A 12,062-nucleotide genomic window follows, 5' to 3' on the forward strand; every position below is an offset into this window, starting at 1 on the left:
AAGCGCTCAATAAATACGATTGAATGAATGAATGAACAGGGATTAAATCTCCAATTTGCAGATGAGGAAACAGTGGCACACAGAGTGAAATAAATTGCCCATGTCACACAGCAGATACGTGGTGGAGCTGGAATTAGAACCCAGGTCCTCTGACTCTCAGGCCTGTGCACATTCCAGTAAACCACAGATATATCTATTTCTAGTACGTATATTACTATATCCCTTCTCAGAGTCACACCTGGAGAGTTTCCAGTACTCTACCAGTTTTGACTACGGGACAGAGAGTCAAGCAGAGGCCTACCCATTCCATTCCTAGCTTGGGCAGGGGCTAGAGCGTGGAGCACAATCTGCTACAAATCAAAACTCACCTGTGCTGGGCAGCAGATTCATGGGAGTCGAGGGTGGAGACTCAAGTTTACTGCATGGAAAGAGGCAATAGTAAACCAATTCCATATTTTTACCAAGAAAACTTTCTGGATATACTATCAGAACAATTGCAGATGGAGGTGGGGCCTTCTGGAAGAGATGTGTCTATGTTGTCGCTATGAGTTGGAGACGACTTGACAGCATAAGACAAGACATCTAGCCATATACATATGTCTGTATATATCTGTACATAATAATAACAATGATGGCATTTATTAAGTGCTTACTATGTGCAAAGCACTGTCCTAAGTGCTGGGGAGGTTACACGGTGATCAGGTTGTCCCACGGGGGACTCAGTCTTCATCCCCATTTTACAGATGAGGTAACTGAGGCACAGAGAAGTTAACTGACTTGCCCAAAGTCACAAAGCTGACAGTTAGCGGAGCCGCGATTTGAACCCCTGACCTCTGACTCCAAAGCCCGTGCTCTTTCCACTGAGCCATGACTATATATTTGTGTATATTCTAACAGTCCTCCCCACAGTTTAGGTGATATCTAGGGAGTAATTTTAGACCCTGGGAGAATCACGTTCACCAGAACCATCTTGAATATGATAACTGTACCTTAACTACAGTCATTTGATGATGGGACCAGAAACGTCTAGAGAGTTTAGTACTACCACACCAGTAACTGCAAGGCAAAACTAGATCAGATACAACTATCATCTAAAAGACTACAAAAGTTAGACTAGAATAGGGGAAGGAACTAGAAGTGGCATAAGGAAAAATGATAAGCTTACTGTTCCTTGAGTCTGTTTCTTGCCAAAGCCTTGCTCATGTCTTCCCTGTGATCTGCCTCTCCCACCTACCTGACAGATTACCCCTCTCCCCATCTTCTAAGCCCTCCTAAAATTATATCTCTTCCAAGACTTAACCCTCAATTCCCCTCCCTATTTGCCCCCTTTTTGCATTGCCTTTGTACCTGCTGAGCACTTTGATACTCACCCAACCCCCAGACCCACAGCACTTAGATAAATACTCTTGTACTGACCTATTTCCCCTATTTGTAATTTACTTTAATGTCTGTCTCCCCCTCTAGATTGTAATTTCCTGTGGGCAGGGATAATGGCTACCAACACTCTTGCATAATACTCTGCAAGCACTTAGCGCGGTGCTCTGAATACAGTAAGCGCTCAATAAATATCACTGATTGATTTTACAAGCTAAAGTGAGAATTGAGAGAAAGAGAAAAAAGTGGGGGGATAGAAGTGGAAGACAGTGGAGGAAATAACATTCTAAAAAGGCCACATATGTAACCCAAGTCCTGTAGCAAGGGGGGATACTGAGAATCATTTTTAATGATTTCTCTAAGGAATTGGGCCTCATTATGCTCCCTGACTTAGTAGAATGAGCCCAGGTCTGGGTGTCAGAGGACCTGGGTTCTAATCCTGGCTTCACCACTTGTCTGCTATGGAACATATTGTACCATTCCTCCTCCCCCATCCCTCTCTTTCTCATCCTCTGGAGCCTAGTCCGGGTCATCTACTTCTCCCCAGGTCCTACCTCCATCTTTTTGAACCATTCTGATCCCTTTCTCACATTGCTTCTCTCTTTCTTCATCCTCATATTGACCCTTGGGAACTTCAGTACCAATGTGGACATCCAAACAACCTTTCCACTGCCGGCTTTCTACCCCTCCTCAACTCTACTGACCTCCTCCTCCACCTCATTTCAACCACTCACATACTCAATCTCGTCATCTCTAATCACTGTCACTGTACAGTCTCTACTCTCACCTCTCTTCTCTCCCACACAATCCCTCCCTGCAAATCTGTGCTGGTCCCCCACAGAGACCTCCTACCTTTTGAGACCACCCAATTTTCTCAAGTTATTATGCCCCATTTAGTGTCCTACCCGAACTAACTTCCCTTGACAACAAAATTGATTCCTTCTACATCACCCCCTCGACTGAACTCAGTTTACTCAATCCCCAAACTCTTCACTGGTTCTAACCACCATTCCTCTCCAATATTCTGTCAAGAATTTTGCCAGAATTAGTAGGTAATAGTAATGATAACATTTGTTAAGACCTTCCAGGGTGAAAAACACTGCACTAATTGATTTGAAGGAATACAGGGGTGAGAACTAGACAGGGTGAAATTCTTTGGTACTTTCCAGTGTCAACTATCTCCTTTCTTCTAGAAGATAGTGATTATGGTGATAGTTGATTCTCCTGGAAGATGGTGACTCTTTGAAATCCAGCGGCACTTCTTCAGGATCCATATGTTGAGGAAGAGCTTGTTCTTTTTATTATATATTTTATGGTATTTGTCAGCGTTTACTAAATGCCAGGCACTGTAGATACAAGATAATCAGGTTGGACACAGTCTCCATCCCACATAGGGCTCACAATCTTAGTTCCCATTTTACATATCAGGTAACTTAGGCACGGACAAATGAAATTACTTGTCCAAGGTCACATAGTAGACAAATGGCTGAGCCCTATTTAGAACCCAGGTCCATGCTCTTCCAGCTAGGAGATGAGGTTTTTCATTCAGATGTCTGGGGACCATATGTCCTCCAAACTTCCCGGTTTCTGCAGTAATACCATCAGATTCCTTCTTATTAACATGCTTACGGTACTTCCTCAAAAATTCCTCACGGTTCCGCAGTTTAAGTGGTCTTTTACACTTCCACGAATCTCCACTTCTGTGTTGGGAGACATGCACAGAAATGATCATCCGTGTAGAATCTCCTGTTTATCTATGATGTTCATTTTCATCTTGACTATTCTGCAGTGCCATTGTAGCCTGCCTGGGGACATTTGTTTTTATTGATGAGTCAAAATATCCACTTTCAACTCTCTCCTTTCTTCTAGAAGATGGTGACTATGATGATCGTTGATTCTCCTGGAGTATGGTGACTATTAAATCCTTAATTTGGATTGAATTAAATCCTTAATTTGGAGGTTACAGGCATATCACTGAATGCTTTAGCATTCCTTAGGCTTATGCAAATCTATTACCTTGAGACGTCCAATTGCAGGTGGTTTTCCATCTCAATTCTGTAATGAATACGAGGAGTTACAGGCTGTTGTTGGTACATTGCCCTCTTTTCTGCAAATGCTTATTTAGTTTGCCCTTTTCATCAAACCACGAACTGTAGTTCACTCTGGTTCCAGTAACTGGGCTTTTTTGGTACAATAAATGTTATAATGTTGTCACAGTTGATATCAAGCCTTCCTCACGATGTCAATGAGTGTGTTGATAGTCCAAGCTTGGCATATACATTCTGTTCAATACTCAGCCCCTTCCATGCCACAATGAGGGTATAGATAATAATGATGATAGTATTTTCATTCATTCATTCAATCGTATTTATTGAGCGTTTACTGTGTGCAGAGCACTGTACTAAGTGCTTGGGAAGTACAAGTTGGCAACATATAGAGACGGTCCCTACCCAACAGCGGGCTCACAGTCTAGAAGGGGGAGACAGACAACAAAACAAAACATATTAACAAATAAAATAAATAGAATAAATATGCACAAGTAAAATAAATAAATAGAGTAATAAATATGTACAAAAATATATACATATATACAGGTGCTGTGGGGAGGGGAAGGAGTTAAGGTGGAGGGATGGGGAGGAGGGGGAGAGGAAGGAGGGGTCTCAGTCTGGGAAGGCCTCCAGGAGGAGGTGAGCTCTTAGTAGGTATTTATTAAGTTCTTACTATGTGCCAAGCACTGTTCTAAGCGCTAAGGTAGATGCAAGGTAATTAGGTTGTCCCACGAGGGGCTGACATTTTACAGATGAGGTAACTGAGGCACAGAGAAGTTAAGTGACTTGCCCAAAGTCACACAGCTGACAAGTGGCAGAGCCAGGATTAGAACCCATGACCTCTGACTCCCAAGCCCGGGCTCTTACCACTAAGCCATGTTGCTTCTCTACATGGATAATGTAAGGCACCATACTGGGGTTTCACTCTCACCATCCCTGCTGTGAATAGCAGTTCGGGCCAGGGGTTCAAGTGTATCTCCCTCCTGAGGTTTTGGCAGGAACGTATGGTGGTATAAAAGAAAATGAATTTAATTGATGGGGCAGTAAAATCTCTATTTAAATATTCATCCTCTTCTAATTCTAAAGAGGATTCAGAGATCAGCCCTTTCCTACTTCTAAAGAGGATTTGACTATAGTCCTTTCCTCATTCTAAAAAATAGCTTCTGTGAGTCGATTTTTTTTCCCATGAACTCCTGGGTTAAAAGTTTCCTTAAGGACAGTGATTGTTCCTACTTAGTCGATTGCACTCTCCCAAGTGCTTAGTACAAGTTCCCTGCACAGAATAAGTGTTCAATAAATGCCATCGACTGATGTTCACCAAGAAACTTTTAACTTTTGGAACTCAACCCTTTCTTTATCTTTTGACAGTTATTGACCTATTTCCTCTGTGTGTCAATAAAAATTTAACAGCTGTATTTGTTTCAAAGAAGCAGTGTGGCTCAGTGGAAAGAGCACAGTCTTGGGAGTCAGAGGTCATGGGTTCTAATCCTGACTCTGGCGCCTGTCAGCTGTGTGACCTTGGGCAAGTCATTTAACTTCTCTGGGCCTCGGTTACCTCATCTGTAAAATGGGGATTAAGACTGTGAGCCCCATGTGGGACAACCTGATCACCTTGTATCCTCCCCAGCACTTAGTACAGTGTTTTGCACATAGTAAGTGCTTAAAAAATGTCATTATTATTATTATTATTATTATTATTATTATTATTTCTGTGACACTTTCATATTTGGAGACACAGTGGGTACAATTCACTAACAATTTCCAGATATGGAAGGGCCACAGCATGGCTCAATGGAAAGAGCACGGACTTGGGAGTCAGAGGTCATGGGTTCTAATCCCAGCTCCACCACTTGTCACTTTGGGCAAGTCACTTCACTTCTCTGGGCCTCAGTTCCCCCATCTGTAAAATGGGGATTAAGACTGTGAGCACCAAGTGGAACAACCTGATCACCTTGTATCTCCCCCAGTGCTTAGAACAGTTGTTTACACATAGTAAGTGCTTAACAAATACCAGCATTATTATTATTATTATTTATGCTTGCTTAAGGCAGAGCACACAGAAAAGATGAGCTATTTCCAACCTGTTCACAGAACCTTGTCTATCTTGCCAACTACCCTTCACCCATTTACTCCCTCTGGCCTAGAGCTTCCTCCCTTCATTCATTCATTCATTCAATCATATTTATTGAGCACTTAATATATGCAGAGCACTGTACTAAGCTCTTCGGAAGTACAAGTTGGCCACATATAGAGATGGTCCCTACCCAACAATGGGCTCACAGTCTAGAAGGGGGAGACAGACAACAAAACAAAACATGTGGACAGGTGTCGTCATCAGAATAAATAGAAATAAAGCTAGATGCACATCATTTACAAAATAAATAGAATAGTAAATATGTTCAAGTAAAATAAATACAGTAATAAATCTGTACAAACATATATACAGGTGCTATGGGGAGGGGTAAGAGGTGGGGGGGGGTGGGGGAGATGGGGAGGAGGAGAGAAAAAAGGGGCTCAGTCTGGGAAGGCTTCCTGGAGGAGGTGAGCTCTCAGTAAGGCTTTGAAGGGAGGAAGAGAGCTAGCTTGGTGGATGTGTGGAGGGAGGGCATTCCAGACCAGGGGGCGGATGTGGGATGGGGGTCGACAGCGGGACAGGCAAGAACGAGGTACAGTGAGGAGGTTAGTGGCAGAGGAGCAGAGGGTGCAGGCTGGGCTGGAGAAGGAGAGAAGGGAGGTGAGGTAGGAGGGGGCAAGGTGATGGACAGCCTTGAAGCCGAGAGTGAGGATTTTTTGCTTGATGCATAGGTTGACTGGCAGCCACTGGAGATTTTTGAGGAGGGGATGCCCTTCACATCCAACAGACCATCACACTCCCCACCACACTCCCCACCACATCACTTAATGTTCATATCTGTCATTTATTTTAATGTCTGCCTCTTTCTCAAGACTGTAAGGTCCTTGTGGGTAGGGAACACATTTCCCAACTCTGTTATATTGTATTCTCTCAAGAGCACAGTTAGTACTCAATAAATATGATTGATTTAGTGATTGTTTGATTGACTATGACTTGCCTTTTCCTCCTTCTGAGAAGTTGAATCAAAGAGACTATTTCAGGGATAATTATTAGTTATCCATGTGCAATTCACCATCAGTTTAGAATTGTTAGAATTGGCTTTCTACTTCCTATTTTCTGGAAGCATTTAACTTGGGATCTTCTCCAAAAGACATCTTGATTCAATAGGAAAGCTACAGCCCTAAGACAGTGCATAATCTGAAGACTGAGGGGAAAATGGTTCTGTGTAAATATATTTAGAGATATGTATTCTGACACTGTGGGGCTTTTGGAAATAACAGGCCCTTTATAACTAGAATTTAAAACTGATTTATCTATGTCTGTGAGGTCTGATCCTGCTAATTGTCCTTATTTTTAATTATTAATTCAATCTCTCTTTATTCAGTAGACCATGTTCTGTTTGCCTAGGAGATAAGAAGCCTGGTTTTACTCCTTTCTTTTTAAAGACCTCAGATAAATACAAATATTGTTCAAAGCCTTTTGTAAAGGCAGCCAAAGTACAGAGTAGGCATGGAGACTAAAGTTTAGAGCATGGCATTAAGCCATGGAGCCAGTAGAATGAAAAAGAATGACCTAATCATGTTTGTAATCGTTTAATGCACATGGATGAGTCCAAATAATAATTGGGAAATCTCCTCGCAAAACCACTGACTATACTCATGATGTATTGAGTGGATCATTTGTGCATGCACACATTTATAAACGATTTCTTAAATAGTAAAATATTTACATTGGCAAATTTCAGACAACATTAAGCAGCATTAATTGGAATTCAAACACCTCACTACAGCTATTTCAGAAGTGATCTATCCTTGTATGTTTTCTCTGAGACAGGCTGCTCTGTAATGGCAGACTGAATCTCGTACTGTCTTTCGAATGCATCTCATAACTTTTCTAAATCTAAATCAGACATCACAATCGTAGATAAACCAGACTTGACTTTTAATTGACTGTTATGCTCTAAATCACAGGCTGAGAATATTGGTTTGTTGCTGTGCTGCATTTGTGGGTACTTACAAGGGAAACTTTGAAGAATTTGGCTTTAGAAACTCTCATATCCATTCTAATTTAGAGTACAGTCTGTGCCTGGGGATAACCCTACCCTGAAATTTCTCTCCAGTTCACTTAATGAGGTAGGTAGTGTTCCAGTTGGAGCATATGCTCCTAGACAATGCCTCGGAGGTAAGTGGATCCAAATAACAGGAGCCTAAAGTTACTCAAAACAACCATTTCCTTTCCAACTGCTCCTTCCCCCTTGTTGCCTCTCCCAACGAAAACAGCCCTCGATGGATGAAAGTTACGAAAAAAGAAAAATGGGTAAGTGTAGAAAACCATTTACTGCAGTCCTAAACTTGTAATGAAATTTAGCGACAAGAGTGAATTTGCAAATGAAACGTGTTGAACTAAAGGGGGACTCCCCATTGCAAGCTCCCAAGTTAGCAGTCACAAAGAATTAATCTTAGATCTGTTGCCTCAGCATATTTTAAGGAGACTGGAAGCAGAACGATTGCCCTCTCCTTCAGTTTGAACAATCAGATTGACCTGTCCATGTAGGTGGGAGACTTCCAACTCAGAATCACCAGAGATGTGTCCTACTAAATCAGTTCCGATGAGTTCAGAATTTCTCCAGCACATGGGGGCTTCACGGTACATCGAATCCTTAGTGATCCCTAATTATACCATGCAGAATGGGAGCAATGACTTTTATAAGAGCTAAAATTTGCCCTGAACCAATCAGAACTTGTATATTAATAATGGTGATGGTTATTCTGCACTTAAGATGTGCTAAACACAGTGTTAAGATGTGGGCTAGATAAAATTATAATAATAGTAATAATAATAGTAATGGTATTTGGTAAGTGCTTATTATGTGCCAGGCACTGTACTAAGCACTGGGGTAAATACAGTGTAATCAGTTTGGATACAACCTCTGTCCTACTTGGGACTCGCAATCTTAATCCTCCTTTTATGGATGAGGCACAGAGAAGTAAGCAGTGTGGCTCAATGGAGAGAGCCCGGGCTTAGGAGTCAGAGGTCATGGGTTCAAATCCCTGCTCTGCCAATTGTCAGCTGTGTGTGGGCAAGTCACTCCACTTCTCTGTGCCTCAGTTACCTCATCTGTAAAATGGGGATGAAGAATGTGAGCCCCACGTGGGACAATCTGATCATCTTGTATGCTCCCCAGCACTTAGAACAGTGGTTTGCACATAGTGGGTGCTTAACGAATGCCATCATTATTATAACCAGCGCTTAGTGCCCAGTGCTTAGAACAGTGCTTGGCACATAGTAAGCACTTAAATGCCATCATTATTATTATTATTATTTTCCCAGGGTCACACGGCAAAGCAAAGACTACAACCCAGTTCCTTATAATAATAATAATGCTGGTATTTGTTCAGTGCTTACTGTGTGTGAAGCACTGTTCTAAGTACTGGGGGGGATACAAGGTGATCAGGTTGTCCCACATGGGGCTCACAGTCTTAATCCCCGTTTTACAGATGAGGTAACTGAGGTACAGAAAAGTTAAGTGACTTGCCCAAAGTCACACAGCTGGCAAATGGTGGAGTCAGAATTAGAACCCATGACCTCTGACTCCCAAGCCTGTGCTCTTTCCACTGAGCCATGCTGCTTATGACTCCCAGGCCTACACTCTATCCACTAGAACATGCCATTTCTCTCAGATACAATCCATTTTGACACTATTATTATTATTATTATTATTATTATTATTATTATTATTATTATTATTATGGTATTTGTTAAGCACTTACTACATGCCAATACACTATACTAAGTGCTGGGGTTGATACAAGATAATTAGGTTGTCCCACGTGGGGCTGACAGTCTTAATCCCCATTTTTACAGATGAAGTAACTGAGACCCAGAAAAATTAAATGGTTTGCCGAAGGTAACACAGCAGACAAATGGTGGAGCTGGGATTGGAACCCACAACTTCTGCTTCCCAAGCCTGGGCTCTTGCCAATCAATCAATCATATTTATTGAGCGCTTACTGTGTGCAGAGCACTGTACTAAGTGCTTGGGAAGTACGAGTTGGCAACATATAGAAACAGTCCCTACCCAGCAGTGGGCTCACAGTCTAGAAGGGGTTGACAGAGAACAAAACCAAACATACTAACAAAATAAAATAAATAGAATAGATATGTACAAGTAAAATAAATAAATAAATAGAGTAATAAATAAGTACAAACATATCTACATATATACAGGTGCTGTGGGAAGGGAAGGAGGTAAGACGGTGGGGATGGAGAGGGGGACGAGGGGGAGAGGAAGGAAGGGGCTCAGTCTGGGAAGGCCTCCTGGAGGAGGTGAGCTCTCAGTAGGATGAAACCAAGGTTGTGGACTTGCCAGTAGGCTATGCTACTTCTCCAGTTCCCATTGTACATGAGCTTCGCATTCTAAGAGAGAGGGAGAACTTTCATTCATACATTCAATCATATTTACTTAGAACAGTGCTTTGCACATAGTAAGCGCTTAATAAATGCCATTATTATTATTATTACTATTATTTACTGAGTGTTTACTATGTGCAAAGCACTGTACTTAGTGCTTGGGTGAGTACAATACAACTGCAAACAGATGTATTCCCTGTCCACAATGATCTCACAGTGGAACAGGGAGAGATAGACGATAATGCACATAAATATATACAGATACAGATAAATTACAGATCTGTACACAAGAGCTGTGAGGCTGGAGGGAGGATGAATGAAAGAGCAAGTCAAGGTGATGCAGAAGGGAATGGGAGAAGAAGAGCTCGGCTCTGCCACTTGTCAGCTGTGTGACCTTGGGCAAGCCACTTAACTTCTCTGTGCCTCAGTTCCCTCATCTGTAAAATGGGGATTAAGACTGTGAGCCTCACATGGGACAACCTGGTCACCTTGTATCCTCCCCAGCGCTTAGAACAGTGCTTCACACATAGTAAGCACTTAACAAATACCACCATTATTATTATTATTATTATTGTTAAGAGAAGAGGGCTTAGGGAAGGCTTCTTGGAGGAGATGTGCCTTCAATAAGGCTTTAAAGTGGGGAAGAAGGCTTAGAAGTGATATTTTATCCCCATTTTACAGGAAAAGTAGTTTGGCTGGAGAAGCAACGTGGCCTATGTATTAGAGCACGGGCCTTGGAGCCAACAGGACCTGTGTTCTAATCCCAGCTCCACCACATGTTTGCTGTGTGACCTTGGGCTAATCACTTTACTTCTCTGGGCCTTAGTTACCTCATCTAGAAAACAGGGATTGACTGTGAGCCCTATGTGGGACAGTGACTGTGTCCAACCCAATTACCTTGTACCTACCCGAGTGCTTAGTGCCGTGCTGGAACCTAGTAAGCACTTAGAAAAAAGAAAAAAAATAATTGAAAAAAATTTGAGGAAACCAAGGCACAGAGGCACTGAGAAGTTCGGTGACTTGTTCAAGGTCATAGAGCAGGGAAGTGGGTGAACTGGAATTAGAACCCAGGTATTCCCAATCCCTTTATTTTTCCTTTATTTATTCTTTATTCTTATTAATTCTTGTACATTATAGGTGCTTTAAATTAGCAAATGTTTTAATCTTTAGGGACTGTTAATAAAACTAGTCTAAATCCAGTAATTTAGGGTAATCTGCCTATTGCAAACATCCTTATTTTCCAGAAATACAACATAGCAGATGATGATGATGATGATGATGACATTTATTAAGCATTTACTGTGTGCAAAGCACTGCTCTAAGCACTGGGGAGGTTACAAAGTGATCAGGTTGTCCCACGGGGGGCTCACAGTCTTAATCCTCATTTTACAGATGAAGTAACAGAGGCACAGAGAAGTTAAGTGACTTGCCCAAAGGCACACAGCTGACAATTGGCAGAGCTGGGATTTGAACCCATGACCTCTGACTCCAAAGTCCTTGCTCTTTCCACTGAGCCAAGCTGCTTCTTTATATATAGGTTTTGTTCGTCTGTTCTAGACAGGCACAGGTAGCTGATATCCGATTCTGTCCCTCACTTTTGGTCGTATTGAACTGGACGTGGGTGGTATCAGGAGATGGTGAAAGCTATGAGAAGCAGCGTCGCTCAGTGAAAAGAGCACGGGCTTGGGAGTCAGAGGTCATGGGTTCTAATCCTGACTCCACCGCTTGTCTGCTGTGTGACCTTGGGCAAGTCACTTAACTTCTCTTTGACTCAGTTACCTCATCTGTAAAATGGGGATTAAGACAGTGAGCCCCATGTGGGACAACCTGATTACCTTGTAACCCCCCGAGTGCTTAGTATAGTGCTTGGCACATAGTAAGCACTTAACAAAAGCCATTATTATTATGGGAGTGGAGGGGCAAAGTCAGTCGTATTTATTGAGCGCTTACTGGACTAAACACTTGGGAGAATGCAACAATAAACACACACATTCCCTGCCCATGATGAGCTTAGGGTCTAGAGGGAGACAAGTAAAGACAAGCCTTCCTTCCCTACTTTCCTAGTCCATGGCCCTCTCGTCATCTGCCCTCTTTCCCCAGTTATCACACCAGCAAAAGGAGACATAACTACAATGACACTTGGAAATGAGAGATCA

General features: G+C 42.2%; 1 non-coding gene across 1 annotated transcript; it reads left to right on the forward strand.

The window, feature by feature from the left end:
* Window positions 1-220: 220 nt before the first annotated feature.
* On the forward strand, window positions 221-358 carry LOC119924636. Its single transcript, XR_005449338.1, has one exon. It is a non-coding gene; the product is annotated as a small nucleolar RNA SNORA7 (small nucleolar RNA).
* The last annotated feature ends 11,704 nt before the right edge of the window (window positions 359-12,062 follow it).

The sequence above is a fragment of the Tachyglossus aculeatus genome, chromosome 2, assembly GCF_015852505.1.
Source record: "Tachyglossus aculeatus isolate mTacAcu1 chromosome 2, mTacAcu1.pri, whole genome shotgun sequence".
Lineage (NCBI taxonomy): Eukaryota > Metazoa > Chordata > Mammalia > Monotremata > Tachyglossidae > Tachyglossus > Tachyglossus aculeatus.